This window comes from Chiloscyllium punctatum, chromosome 1, assembly GCF_047496795.1.
Source record: "Chiloscyllium punctatum isolate Juve2018m chromosome 1, sChiPun1.3, whole genome shotgun sequence".
NCBI classification, from domain to species: domain Eukaryota; kingdom Metazoa; phylum Chordata; class Chondrichthyes; order Orectolobiformes; family Hemiscylliidae; genus Chiloscyllium; species Chiloscyllium punctatum.
Window position 1 is genome coordinate 173,416,283 of NC_092739.1, and position 14,291 is coordinate 173,430,573.

Here is a 14,291-nt window from a genome sequence, read left to right on the forward strand (position 1 = left end):
TGGGGATTGATAAAGGGCTATGGGGAGAGAGAGTGGGGCAGTGGGATTAGTTTGGGGATTGATACAGGGCTGTGGGGAGAGAGAGCGGGGCAGTGGGATTAGTTTGGGGATTGATACAGGGCTATGGGGAGAGGGAGTGGGGCAGTGGGATTAGTTTGGGGATCGATACAGGGCTGTGGGGAGAGAGAGTGGGGCAGTGGGATTAGTTTGGGGATCGATACAGGGCTATGGGGAGAGAGAGCGGGGCAGTGGGATTAGTTTGGGGATCGATACAGGGCTATGGGGGAGAGAGAGTGGGGCAGTGGGATTAGTTTGGGGATTGATACAGGGCTATGGGGAGAGAGAGTGGGGCAGTGGGATTAGTTTGGGGATCGATACAGGGCTATGGGGAGAGAGTGGGGCAGTGGGATTAGTTTGGGGATTGATACAGGGTTATGGGGGGAGAGAGTGGGGCAGTGGGATTAGTTTGGGGGTTGACACAGGGCTATGGGGAGAGAGAGTGGGGCAGTGGGATTAGTTTGGGGATCGATACAGGGCTATGGAGAGAGAGAGTGGGGCAGTGGGATTAGTTTGGGGATCGATACAGGGCTATGGGGAGAGAGAGTGGGGCAGTGGGATTAGTTTGGGGATTGATACAGGGCTATGGGGAGAGAGAGTGGGGCAGTGGGATTAGTTTGGATATTGATACAGGGCTATGGGGAGAGAGAGTGGGGCAGTGGGATTAGTTTGGATATTGATACAGGGCTGTGGGGAGAGAGAGTGGGGCAGTGGGATTAGTTTGGATATTGATACAGGGCTATGGGGAGAGAGAGTGGGGCAGTGGGATTAGTTTGGGGATTGATACAGGGCTATGGGGAGAGGGAGAGTTGGGGCAGTGGGATTAGTTTGGGGATCGATACAGGGCTATGGGGAGAGAGAGTGGGGCAGTGGGATTAGTTTGGGGATCGATACAGGACTATGGGGTAGAGAGATTGGGGCAGTGGGATTAGTTTGGGGATTGATACAGGGCTATGGGGGGAGAGAGTGGGGCAGTGGGATTAGTTTGGGGATTGATACAGGGATATGGGGAGAGAGAGCGGGGCAGTGGGATTAGTTTGGGGATTGATACAGGGCTATGGGGGAGAGAGAGTGGGACAGTGGGATTAGTTTGGGGATTGATATAGGACTATGGGGAGAGAGAGTGGGGCAGTGGGATTAGTTTGGGGATTGATACGGGGCTATGGGGAGAGAGAGCGGGGCAGTGGGATTAGTTTGGGGATTGATACAGGGCTATGGGGGAGAGAGAGTGGGGCAGTGGGATTAGTTTGGGGATTGATAAAGGGCTATGGGGAGAGAGAGTGGGGCAGTGGGATTAGTTTGGGGATTGATATAGGACTATGGGGAGAGAGAGTGGGGCAGTGGGATTAGTTTGGGGATTGATACGGGGCTATGGGGAGAGAGAGCAGGGCAGTGGGATTAGTTTGGGGATCGACACAGGGCTATGGGGAGAGAGAGCGGGGCAGTGGGATTAGTTTGGGGATCGACACAGGGCTATGGGGAGAGTGAGTGGGGCAGTGGGATTAGTTTGGCGATTGATACAGGGCTGTGGGGAGAGAGAGTGGGGCAGTGGGATTAGTTTGGGGATTTATACTGGGGTATGTGGAGAGAGAGTGGGGCAGTGGGATTAGTTTGGGGATCGGTACAGGGCTATGGGGAGAGAGAGTGGGGCAGTGGGATTAGTTTGGGGATCGATACAGGGCTATGGGGAGAGTGAGCGGGGCAGTGGGATTAGTTTGGGGATCGATACAGGGCTATGGGGAGAGGGAGAGTGGGGCAGTGGGATTAGTTTGGGGATTGATACAGGGCTATGGGGAGAGAGAGCGGGGCAGTGGGATTAGTTTGGGGATTGACATAGGGCTATGGGGAGAGGGAGAGTGGGGCAGTGGGATTAGTTTGGGGATCGATACAGGGCTATGGGGAGAGGGAGAGTGGGGCAGTGGGATTAGTTTGGGGATTGATACAGGGCTATGGGGAGAGAGTGGGGCAGTGGGATTAGTTTGGGGATCGATACAGGGCTATGGGGAGAGGGAGAGTGGGGCAGTGGGATTAGTTTGGGGATCGATACAGGGCTATGGGGGAGAGAGAGTGGGACAGTGGGATTAGTTTGGGGATTGATATAGGACTATGGGGAGAGAGAGGGGGGCAGTGGGATTAGTTTGGGGATTGATACGGGGCTATGGGGAGAGAGAGCGGGGCAGTGGGATTAGTTTGGGGATCGACACAGGGCTATGGGGAGAGAGAGCGGGGCAGTGGGATTAGTTTGGGGATCGACACAGGGCTATGGGGAGAGAGAGTGGGACAGTGGGATTAGTTTGGGGATTGATACAGGGCTGTGGGGAGAGAGAGTGGGGCAGTGGGATTAGTTTGGGGATTTATACTGGGGTATGTGGAGAGAGAGTGGGGCAGTGGGATTAGTTTGGGGATCGGTACAGGGCTATGGGGAGAGAGAGTGGGGCAGTGGGATTAGTTTGGAGATCGATACAGGGCTATGGGGAGAGAGAGCGGGGCAGTGGGATTAGTTTGGGGATCGATACAGGGCTATGGGGAGAGGGAGAGTGGGGCAGTGGGATTAGTTTGGGGATTGATACAGGGCTATGGGGAGAGAGAGCGGGGCAGTGGGATTAGTTTGGGGATTGACATAGGGCTATGGGGAGAGGGAGAGTGGGGCAGTGGGATTAGTTTGGGGATCGATACAGGGCTATGGGGAGAGGGAGAGTGGGGCAGTGGGATTAGTTTGGGGATCGATACAGGGCTTTGGGGAGAGAGTGGGGCAGTGGGATTAGTTTGGGGATCGATACAGGGCTATGGGGAGAGGGAGAGTGGGGCAGTGGGATTAGTTTGGGGATCGATACAGGGCTATGGGGAGAGAGAGTGGGGCAGGGGGGATTAGTTTGGATACTGATACAGGGCTATGGGGAGAGAGAGTGGGGCAGTGGGATTAGTTTGGGGATTGATACAGGGCTATGGGGAGAGAGAGTGGGGCAGTGGGATTAGTTTCGGGATCGATACAGGGCTATGGGGAGAGAGAGCGGGGCAGTGGGATTAGTTTGGGGATCGATACAGGGCTATGGGGAGAGGGAGAGTGGGGCAGTGGGATTAGTTTGGGGATTGATACAGGGCTATGGGGAGAGAGAGCGGGGCAGTGGGATTAGTTTGGGGATTGACATAGGGCTATGGGGAGAGGGAGAGTGGGGCAGTGGGATTAGTTTGGGGATTGATACAGGGCTATGGGGAGAGAGTGGGGCAGTGGGATTAGTTTGGGGATCGATACAGGGCTATGGGGAGAGGGAGAGTGGGGCAGTGGGATTAGTTTGGGGATCGATACAGGGCTATGGGGAGAGAGAGTGGGGCAGGGGGGATTAGTTTGCATATTGATACAGGGCTATGGGGAGAGAGAGTGGGGCAGTGGGATTAGTTTGGGGATTGATACAGGGCTATGGGGAAAGAGAGTGGGACAGTGGGATTAGTTTGGGGATTGATACAGGGCTATGGGGAGAGAGAGTGGGGCAGTGGGATTAGTTTGGGGAATGATACAGGGCTATGGGGAGAGAGAGTGGGGCAGTGGGATTAGTTTGGGGATCGATACAGTGCTATGGAGAGAGAGAGTGGGGCAGTGGGATTAGTTTGGGGGTTGACACAGGGCTATGGGGAGAGAGTGGGGCAGTGGGATTAGTTTGGGGATTGATACAGGGTTATGGGGGGAGAGAGTGGGGCAGTGGGATTAGTTTGGGGATTGATACAGGGCTATGGGGAGAGAGAGTGGGGCAGTGGGATTAGTTTGGATATTGATACAGGGCTGTGGGGAGAGAGTGGGGCAGTGGGATTAGTTTGGATATTGATACAGGGCTATGGGGAAAGGGAGAGTTGGGGCAGTGGGATTAGTTTGGGGATCGATACAGGGATATGGGGAGAAAGAGCGGGGGCAGTGGGATTAGTTTGGGGATCGATACAGGGCTATGGGGGAGAGAGAGTGGGACAGTGGGATTAGTTTGGGGATTGATACAGGGCTATGGGGGAGAGAGAGTGGGGCAGTGGGATTAGTTTGGGGATTGATAAAGGGCTATGGGGAGAGAGAGTGGGGCAGTGGGATTAGTTTGGGGATTGATACAGGGCTATGGGGAGAGAGAGTGGGGCAGTGGGATTAGTTTGGGGATTGATACAGGGCTATGGGGGAGAGAGAGTGGGGCAGTGGGATTAGTTTGGGGATTGATAAAAGGCTATGGGGAGAGAGAGTGGGGCAGTGGGATTTGTTTGGGGATTGATACAGGGATATGGGGAGAGAGAGCGGGGCAGTGGGATTAGTTTGGGGATCGATACAGGGCTATGGGGAGAGAGAGTGGGGCAGTGGGATTAGTTTGGGGATTGATACAGGGCTATGGGGAGAGAGAGTGGGGCAGTGGAATTAGTTTGGGGATTGATACAGGGCTATGGGGGAGAGAGAGTGGGACAGTGGGATTAGTTTGGGGATTGATACGGGGCTATGGGGAGAGAGAGTGGGGCAGTGGGATTAGTTTGGGGATTGATACAGGGCTATGGGGGAGAGAGAGTGGGGCAGTGGGATTAGTTTGGGGATTGATACGGGGCTATGGGGAGAGAGAGTGGGGCAGTGGGATTAGTTTGGGGATTGATACAGGGCTATGGGGAGAGAGAGTGGGGCAGTGGGATTAGTTTGGGGATCGATACAGGGCTATGGGGGAGAGAGAGTGGGACAGTGGGATTAGTTTGGGGATTGATACAGGGCTATGGGGGAGAGAGAGTGGGGCAGTGGGATTAGTTTGGGAATTGATAAAGGGCTATGGGGAGAGAGAGTGGGGCAGTGGGATTAGTTTGGGGATTGATACAGGGCTATGGGGGAGAGAGAGTGGGACAGTGGGATTAGTTTGGGGATTGATACGGGGCTATGGGGAGAGAGAGTGGGGCAGTGGGATTAGTTTGGTGATTGATAGGGGGCTATGGGGAGGGAGAGTGGGGCAGTGGGATTAGTTTGGGGATCGATACAGGGCTATGGGGAGAAAGAGTGGGGCAGTGGGATTAGTTTGGGGATTGATACAGGGCTATGGGGGAGAGAGAGTGGGGCAGTGGCATTAGTTTGGGAATTGATAAAGGGCTATGGGGAGAGAGAGTGGGGCAGTGGGATTAGTTTGGGGATTGATACAGGGCTATGGGGGAGAGAGAGTGGGACAGTGGGATTAGTTTGGGGATTGATATAGGACTATGGGGAGAGAGAGTGGGGCAGTGGGATTAGTTTGGGGATTGATACGGGGCTATGGGGAGAGAGAGCGGGGCAGTGGGATTAGTTTGGGGATTGATACAGGGCTATGGGGGAGAGAGAGTGGGGCAGTGGGATTAGTTTGGGGATTGATACAGGGCTATGGGGAGAGAGAGTGGGGCAGTGGGATTAGTTTGGGGATCGATACAGGGCTATGGGGAGAGAGCGCGGGGCAGTGGGATTAGTTTGGGGATTGATACAGGGCTGTGGGGAGAGAGAGCGGGGCAGTGGGATTAGTTTGGGGATTGATACAGGGTTGTGGGGAGAGAGAGTGGGGCAGTGGGATTAGTTTGGGGATCGATACAGGGCTATGGGGAGAGAGTGGGGCAGTGGGATTAGTTTGGGGATTGATACAGGGTTATGGGGGGAGAGAGTGGGGCAGTGGGATTAGTTTGGGGGTTGACACAGGGCTATGGGGAGAGAGAGTGGGGCAGTGGGATTAGTTTGGGGATCGATACAGGGCTATGGGGAGAGAGAGTGGGGCAGTGGGATTAGTTTGGGGATCGATACAGGGCTATGGAGAGAGAGAGTGGGGCAGTGGGATTAGTTTGGGGGTTGACACAGGGCTATGGGGAGAGAGTGGGGCAGTGGGATTAGTTTGGGGATTGATACAGGGTTATGGGGGGAGAGAGTGGGGCAGTGGGATTAGTTTGGGGATCGATACAGGGCTATGGGGAGAGAGAGTGGGGCAGTGGGATTAGTTTGGATATTGATACAGGGCTGTGGGGAGAGAGAGTGGGGCAGTGGGATTAGTTTGGATATTGATACAGGGCTATGGGGAGAGAGAGTGGGGCAGTGGGATTAGTTTGGGGATTGATACAGGGCTATGGGGAGAGGGAGAGTTGGGGCAGTTGGATTAGTTTGGGGATCGATACAGGGATATGGGGAGAAAGAGCGGGGGCAGTGGGATTAGTTTGGGGATCGATACAGGGCTATGGGGGAGAGAGAGTGGGACAGTGGGATTAGTTTGGGGATCGATACAGGGCTATGGGGAGAGAGAGTGGGACAGTGGGATTAGTTTGGGGATCGATACAGGGCTATGGGGAGAGAGAGTGGGACAGTGGGATTAGTTTGGGGATTGATACGGGGCTATGGGGAGAGAGAGTGGGGCAGTGGGATTAGTTTGGGGATTGATAGGGGGCTATGGGGAGGGAGAGTGGGGCAGTGGGATTAGTTTGGGGATCGATACAGGGCTATGGGGGAGAGAGAGTGGGGCAGTGGGATTAGTTTGGGGATTGATAGGGGGCTATGGGGAGGGAGAGTGGGGCAGTGGGATTAGTTTGGGGATCGATACAGGGCTATGGGGAGAGAGAGTGGGGCAGTGGGATTAGTTTGGGGATCGATACAGGGCTATGGGGGAGAGAGAGTGGGGCAGTGGGATTAGTTTGGGGATTGATAAACGGCTATGGGGAGAGAGAGTGGGGCAGTGGGATTAGTTTGGGGATTGATACAGGGCTATGGGGGAGAGTGAGTGGGGCAGTGGGATTAGTTTGGGGATTGATACAGGGCTATGGGGAGAGAGCGGGGCAGAGGGATTAGTTTGGGGATAGATACAAGGCTATGGGGAGAGAGTGTGGGGCAGTGGGATTAGTTTGGGGATTGATACTGGGGTATGTGGAGAGAGAGTGGGGCAGTGGGATTAGTTTGGGGATCGGTACAGGGCTATGGGGAGAGAGAGTGGGGCAGTGGGATTAGTTTGGGGATCGATACAGGGCTATGGGGAGAGAGAGCGGGGCAGTGGGATTAGTTTGGGGATCAATACAGGGCTATGGGGAGAGGGAGAGTGGGGCAGTGGGATTAGTTTGGGGATTGATACAGGGCTATGGGGAGAGAGAGCGGGGCAGTCGGATTAGTTTGGGGATTGACATAGGGCTATGGGGAGAGGGAGAGTGGGGCAGTGGGATTAGTTTGGGGATCGATACAGGGCTATGGGGAGAGGGAGAGTGGGGCAGTGGGATTAGTTTGGGGATCGATACAGGGCTATGGGGAGAGAGTGGGGCAGTGGGATTAGTTTGGGGATCGATACAGGGCTATGGGGAGAGGGAGAGTGGGGCAGTGGGATTAGTTTGGGGATCGATACAGGGCTATGGGGAGAGAGAGTGGGGCAGGGGGGATTAGTTTGGATATTGATACAGGGCTATGGGGAGAGGGAGTGGGGCAGTGGGATTAGTTTGGGGATTGATACTGGGGTATGTGGAGAGAGAGTGGGGCAGTGGGATTAGTTTGGGGATCGGTACAGGGCTATGGGGAGAGACAGTGGGGCAGTGGGATTAGTTTGGGGATCGATACAGGGCTATGGGGAGAGAGAGCGGGGCAGTGGGATTAGTTTGGGGATCGATACAGGGCTATGGGGAGAGGGAGAGTGGGGCAGTGGGATTAGTTTGGGGATTGATGCAGGGCTATGGGGAGAGAGAGCGGGGCAGTCGGATTAGTTTGGGGATTGACATAGGGCTATGGGGAGAGGAAGAGTGGGGCAGTGGGATTAGTTTGGGGATCGATACAGGGCTATGGGGAGAGGGAGAGTGGGGCAGTGGGATTAGTTTGGGGATCGATACAGGGCTATGGGGAGAGAGTGGGGCAGTGGGATTAGTTTGGGGATCGATACAGGGCTATGGGGAGAGAGTGGGGCAGTGGGATTAGTTTGGGGATTGATACAGGGTTATGGGGGGAGAGAGTGGGGCAGTGGGATTAGTTTGGGGGTTGACACAGGGCTATGGGGAGAGAGAGTGGGGCAGTGGGATTAGTTTGGGGATCGATACAGGGCTATGGGGAGAGAGAGTGGGGCAGTGGGATTAGTTTGGGGATCGATACAGGGCTATGGAGAGAGAGAGTGGGGCAGTGGGATTAGTTTGGGGGTTGGCACAGGGCTATGGGGAGAGAGTGGGGCAGTGGGATTAGTTTGGGGATTGATACAGGGTTATGGGGGGAGAGAGTGGGGCAGTGGGATTAGTTTGGGGATCGATACAGGGCTATGGGGAGAGAGAGTGGGGCAGTGGGATTAGTTTGGATATTGATACAGGGCTGTGGGGAGAGAGAGTGGGGCAGTGGGATTAGTTTGGATATTGATACAGGGCTATGGGGAGAGAGAGTGGGGCAGTGGGATTAGTTTGGGGATTGATACAGGGCTATGGGGAGAGGGAGAGTTGGGGCAGTTGGATTAGTTTGGGGATCGATACAGGGATATGGGGAGAAAGAGCGGGGGCAGTGGGATTAGTTTGGGGATCGATACAGGGCTATGGGGGAGAGAGAGTGGGACAGTGGGATTAGTTTGGGGATCGATACAGGGCTATGGGGAGAGAGAGTGGGACAGTGGGATTAGTTTGGGGATCGATACAGGGCTATGGGGAGAGAGAGTGGGACAGTGGGATTAGTTTGGGGATTGATACGGGGCTATGGGGAGAGAGAGTGGGGCAGTGGGATTAGTTTGGGGATTGATAGGGGGCTATGGGGAGGGAGAGTGGGGCAGTGGGATTAGTTTGGGGATCGATACAGGGCTATGGGGGAGAGAGAGTGGGGCAGTGGGATTAGTTTGGGGATTGATAGGGGGCTATGGGGAGGGAGAGTGGGGCAGTGGGATTAGTTTGGGGATCGATACAGGGCTATGGGGAGAGAGAGTGGGGCAGTGGGATTAGTTTGGGGATCGATACAGGGCTATGGGGGAGAGAGAGTGGGGCAGTGGGATTAGTTTGGGGATTGATAAACGGCTATGGGGAGAGAGAGTGGGGCAGTGGGATTAGTTTGGGGATTGATACAGGGCTATGGGGGAGAGTGAGTGGGGCAGTGGGATTAGTTTGGGGATTGATACAGGGCTATGGGGAGAGAGCGGGGCAGAGGGATTAGTTTGGGGATAGATACAAGGCTATGGGGAGAGAGTGTGGGGCAGTGGGATTAGTTTGGGGATCGATACAGGGCTATGGGGGGAGAGAGTGGGGCAGTGGGATTAGTTTGGGGATTGATACTGGGGTATGTGGAGAGAGAGTGGGGCAGTGGGATTAGTTTGGGGATCGGTACAGGGCTATGGGGAGAGACAGTGGGGCAGTGGGATTAGTTTGGGGATCGATACAGGGCTATGGGGAGAGAGAGCGGGGCAGTGGGATTAGTTTGGGGATCAATACAGGGCTATGGGGAGAGGGAGAGTGGGGCAGTGGGATTAGTTTGGTGATTGATACAGGGCTATGGGGAGAGAGAGTGGGGCAGTGGGATTAGTTTGAGGATTTATACCGGGCTATGGGGAGAGAGAGCGGGGCAATGGGATTAGTTTGGGGATCGATACAGGGCTATGGGGAGAGAGAGTGGGGCAGTGGGATTAGTTTGGGGATTGATACAGGGCTATGGGGAGAGAGAGTTGGGCAGTGGGATTAGTTTGGGGATAGATACAGGGCTATGGGGAGAGAGAGTGGGGCAGTGGGATTAGTTTGGGGATCGATACAGGGCTATGGGGAGAGAGAGCGGGGCAGTGGGATTAGTTTGGGGATTGATACTGGGGTATGTGGAGAGAGAGTGGGGCAGTGGGATTAGTTTGGGGATCGGTACAGGGCTATGGGGAGAGAGAGTGGGGCAGTGGGATTAGTTTGGGGATCGATACAGGGCTATGGGGAGAGAGAGCGGGGCAGTGGGATTAGTTTGGGGATCGATACAGGGCTATGGGGAGAGGGAGAGTGGGGCAGTGGGATTAGTTTGGGGATTGATACAGGGCTATGGGGAGAGGGAGCGGGGCAGTGGGATTAGTTTGGGGATTGACATAGGGCTATGGGGAGAGGGAGAGTGGGGCAGTGGGATTAGTTTGGGGATCGATACAGGGCTATGGGGAGAGGGAGAGTGGGGCAGTGGGATTAGTTTGGGGATCGATACAGGGCTATGGGGAGAGAGTGGGGCAGTGGGATTAGTTTGGGGATCGATACAGGGCTATGGGGAGAGGGAGAGTGGGGCAGTGGGATTAGTTTGGGGATCGATACAGGGCTATGGGGAGAGAGAGTGGGGCAGGGGGGATTAGTTTGGATATTGATACAGGGCTATGGGGAGAGAGAGTGGGGCAGTGGGATTAGTTTGGGGATTGATACAGGGCTATGGGGAAAGAGAGTGGGACAGTGGGATTAGTTTGGGGATTGATACAGGGGTATGGGGAGAGAGAGTGGGGCAGTGGGATTAGTTTGGGGAATGATACACGGCTATGGGGAGAGAGAGTGGGGCAGTGGGATTAGTTTGGTGATTGATACAGGGCTATGGGGAGAGAGAGTGGGGCAGTGGGATTAGTTTGGTGATTGATACACGGCTATGGGGAGAGAGAGTGGGGCAGTGGGATTAGTTTGGGGAATGATACACGGCTATGGGGAGAGAGAGTGGGGCAGTGGGATTAGTTTGGTGATTGATACACGGCTATGGGGAGAGAGAGTGGGGCAGTGGGATTAGTTTGGGGAATGATACACGGCTATGGGGAGGGAGAGTGGGGCAGTGGGATTAGTTTGGTGATTGATACACGGCTATGGGGAGAGAGAGTGGGGCAGTGGGATTAGTTTGGGGAATGATACACGGCTATGGGGAGAGAGAGTGGGGCAGTGGGATTAGTTTGAGGATTTATACTGGGCTATGGGGAGAGAGAGCGGGGCAATGGGATTAGTTTGGGGATCGATACAGGGCTATGGGGAGAGAGAGTGGGGCAGTGGGATTAGTTTGGGGATTGATACAGGGCTATGGGGAGAGAGAGTGGGGCAGTGGGATTAGTTTGGGGATAGATACAGGGCTATGGGGAGAGAGAGTGGGGCAGTGGGATTAGTTTGGGGATCGATACAGGGCTATGGGGAGAGAGAGCGGGGCAGTGGGATTAGTTTGGGGATTGATACTGGGGTATGTGGAGAGAGAGTGGGGCAGTGGGATTAGTTTGGGGATCGGTACAGGGCTATGGGGAGAGAGAGTGGGGCAGTGGGATTAGTTTGGGGATCGATACAGGGCTCTGGGGAGAGAGAGTGGGGTAGGGGGGATTAGTTTGGATACTGATACAGGGCTATGGGGAGAGAGAGTGGGGCAGTGGGATTAGTTTGGGGATTGATACAGGGCTATGGGGAGAGAGAGTGGGGCAGTGGGATTAGTTTGGGGATCGATACAGGGCTATGGGGAGAGACAGTGGGGCAGTGGGATTAGTTTGGGGATCGATACAGGGCTATGGGGAGAGAGAGCGGGGCAGTGGGATTAGTTTGGCGATCGATACAGGGCTATGGGGAGAGGGAGAGTGGGGCAGTGGGATTAGTTTGGGGATCGATACAGGGCTATGGGGAGAGAGAGCGGGGCAGTCGGATTAGTTTGGGGATTGACATAGGGCTATGGGGAGAGGGAGAGTGGGGCAGTGGGATTAGTTTGGGGATCGATACAGGGCTATGGGGAGAGGGAGAGTGGGGCAGTGGGATTAGTTTGGGGATCGATACAGGGCTATGGGGAGAGAGTGGGGCAGTGGGATTAGTTTGGGGATCGATACAGGGCTATGGGGAGAGGGAGAGTGGGGCAGTGGGATTAGTTTGGGGATCGATACAGGGCTATGGGGAGAGAGAGTGGGGCAGTGGGATTAGTTTGGCGATTGATACAGGGCTGTGGGGAGAGAGAGTGGGCCAGTGGGATTAGTTTGGGGATTGATACTGGGGTATGTGGAGAGAGAGTGGGGCAGTGGGATTAGTTTGGGGATCGGTACAGGGCTATGGGGAGAGGGAGAGTGGGGCAGTGGGATTAGTTTGGGGATCGATACAGGGCTATGGGGAGAGAGAGCGGGGCAGTGGGATTAGTTTGGGGATCGACACAGGGCTATGGGGAGAGAGAGCGGGGCAGTGGGATTAGTTTGGGGATCGACACAGGGCTATGTGGAGAGAGAGTGGGGCAGTGGGATTAGTTTGGCGATTGATACAGGGCTGTGGGGAGAGAGAGTGGGGCAGTGGGATTAGTTTGGGGATTGATACTGGGGTATGTGGAGAGAGAGTGGGGCAGTGGGATTAGTTTGGGGATCGGTACAGGGCTATGGGGAGAGAGAGTGGGGCAGTGGGATTAGTTTGGGGATCGATACAGGGCTATGGGGAGAGAGAGCGGGGCAGTGGGATTAGTTTGGGGATCGATACAGGGCTATGGGGATAGGGAGAGTGGGGCAGTGGGATTAGTTTGGGGATCGATACAGGGCTATGGGGAGAGAGAGTGGGGCAGTGGGATTAGTTTGGGGATTGATACAGGGCTATGGGGAGAGAGAGTGGGGCAGTGGGATTACTTTGGGGATCGATACAGGACTATGGGGAGAGAGAGTGGGGCAGGGGGGATTAGTTTGGATATTGATACAGGGCTATGGGGAGAGAGAGTGGGGCAGTGGGATTAGTTTGGGGATCGATACAGGGCTATGGGGAGAGAGTGGGGCAGTGAGATTAGTTTGGGGATCGATACAGGACTATGGGGAGAGAGAGTGGGGCAGGGGGGATTAGTTTGGATATTGATACAGGGCTATGGGGAGAGAGAGTGGGGCAGTGGGATTAGTTTGGGGATTGATACAGGGCTATGGGGAAAGAGAGTGGGACAGTGGGATTAGTTTGGTGATTGATACAGGGCTATGGGGAGAGAGAGTGGTGCAGTGGGATTAGTTTGGGGAATGATACACGGCTATGGGGAGAGAGAGTGGGGCAGTGGGATTAGTTTGGTGATTGATACAGGGCTATGGGGAGAGAGAGTGGGGCAGTGGGATTAGTTTGAGGATTTATACCGGGCTATGGGGAGAGAGAGCGGGGCAATGGGATTAGTTTGGGGATCGATACAGGGCTATGGGGAGAGAGAGTGGGGCAGTGGGATCAGTTTGGGGATTGATACAGGGCTATGGGGAGAGAGAGTGGGGCAGTGGGATTAGTTTGGGGATAGATACAGGGCTATGGGGAGAGAGAGTGGGGCAGTGGGATTAGTTTGGGGATCGATACAGGGCTATGGGGAGAGAGAGCGGGGCAGTGGGATTAGTTTGGGGATTGATACTGGGGTATGTGGAGAGAGAGCGGGGCAGTGGGATTAGTTTGGGGATCGATACAGGGCTATGGGGAGAGAGAGCGGGGCAGTGGGATTAGTTTGGGGATCGATACAGGGCTATGGGGAGAGGGAGAGTGGGGCAGTGGGATTAGTTTGGGGATTGATACAGGGCTATGGGGAGAGAGAGCGGGGCAGTGGGATTAGTTTGGGGATTGACATAGGGCTATGGGGAGAGGGAGAGTGGGGCAGTGGGATTAGTTTGGGGATCGATACAGGGCTATGGGGAGAGGGAGAGTGGGGCAGTGGGATTAGTTTGGGGATCGATACACGGCTATGGGGAGAGAGTGGGGCAGTGGGATTAGTTTGGGGATCGATACAGGGCTATGGGGAGAGGGAGAGTGGGGCAGTGGGATTAGTTTGGGGATCGATACAGGGCTATGGGGAGAGAGAGTGGGGCAGGGGGGATTAGTTTGGATATTGATACAGGGCTATGGGGAGAGAGAGTGGGGCAGTGGGATTAGTTTGGGGATTGATACAGGGCTATGGGGAAAGAGAGTGGGACAGTGGGATTAGTTTGGGGATTGATACAGGGGTATGGGGAGAGAGAGTGGGGCAGTGGGATTAGTTTGGGGAATGATACACGGCTATGGGGAGAGAGAGTGGGGCAGTGGGATTAGTTTGGTGATTGATACAGGGCTATGGGGAGAGAGAGTGGGGCAGTGGGATTAGTTTGAGGATTTATACTGGGCTATGGGGAGAGAGAGCGGGGCAATGGGATTAGTTTGGGGATCGATACAGGGCTATGGGGAGAGAGAGTGGGGCAGTGGGATTAGTTTGGGGATTGATACAGGGCTATGGGGAGAGAGAGTGGGGCAGTGGGATTAGTTTGGGGATAGATACAGGGCTATGGGGAGAGAGAGTGGGGCAGTGGGATTAGTTTGGGGATCGATACAGGGCTATGGGGAGAGAGAGCGGGGCAGTGGGATTAGTTTGGGGATTGATACTGGGG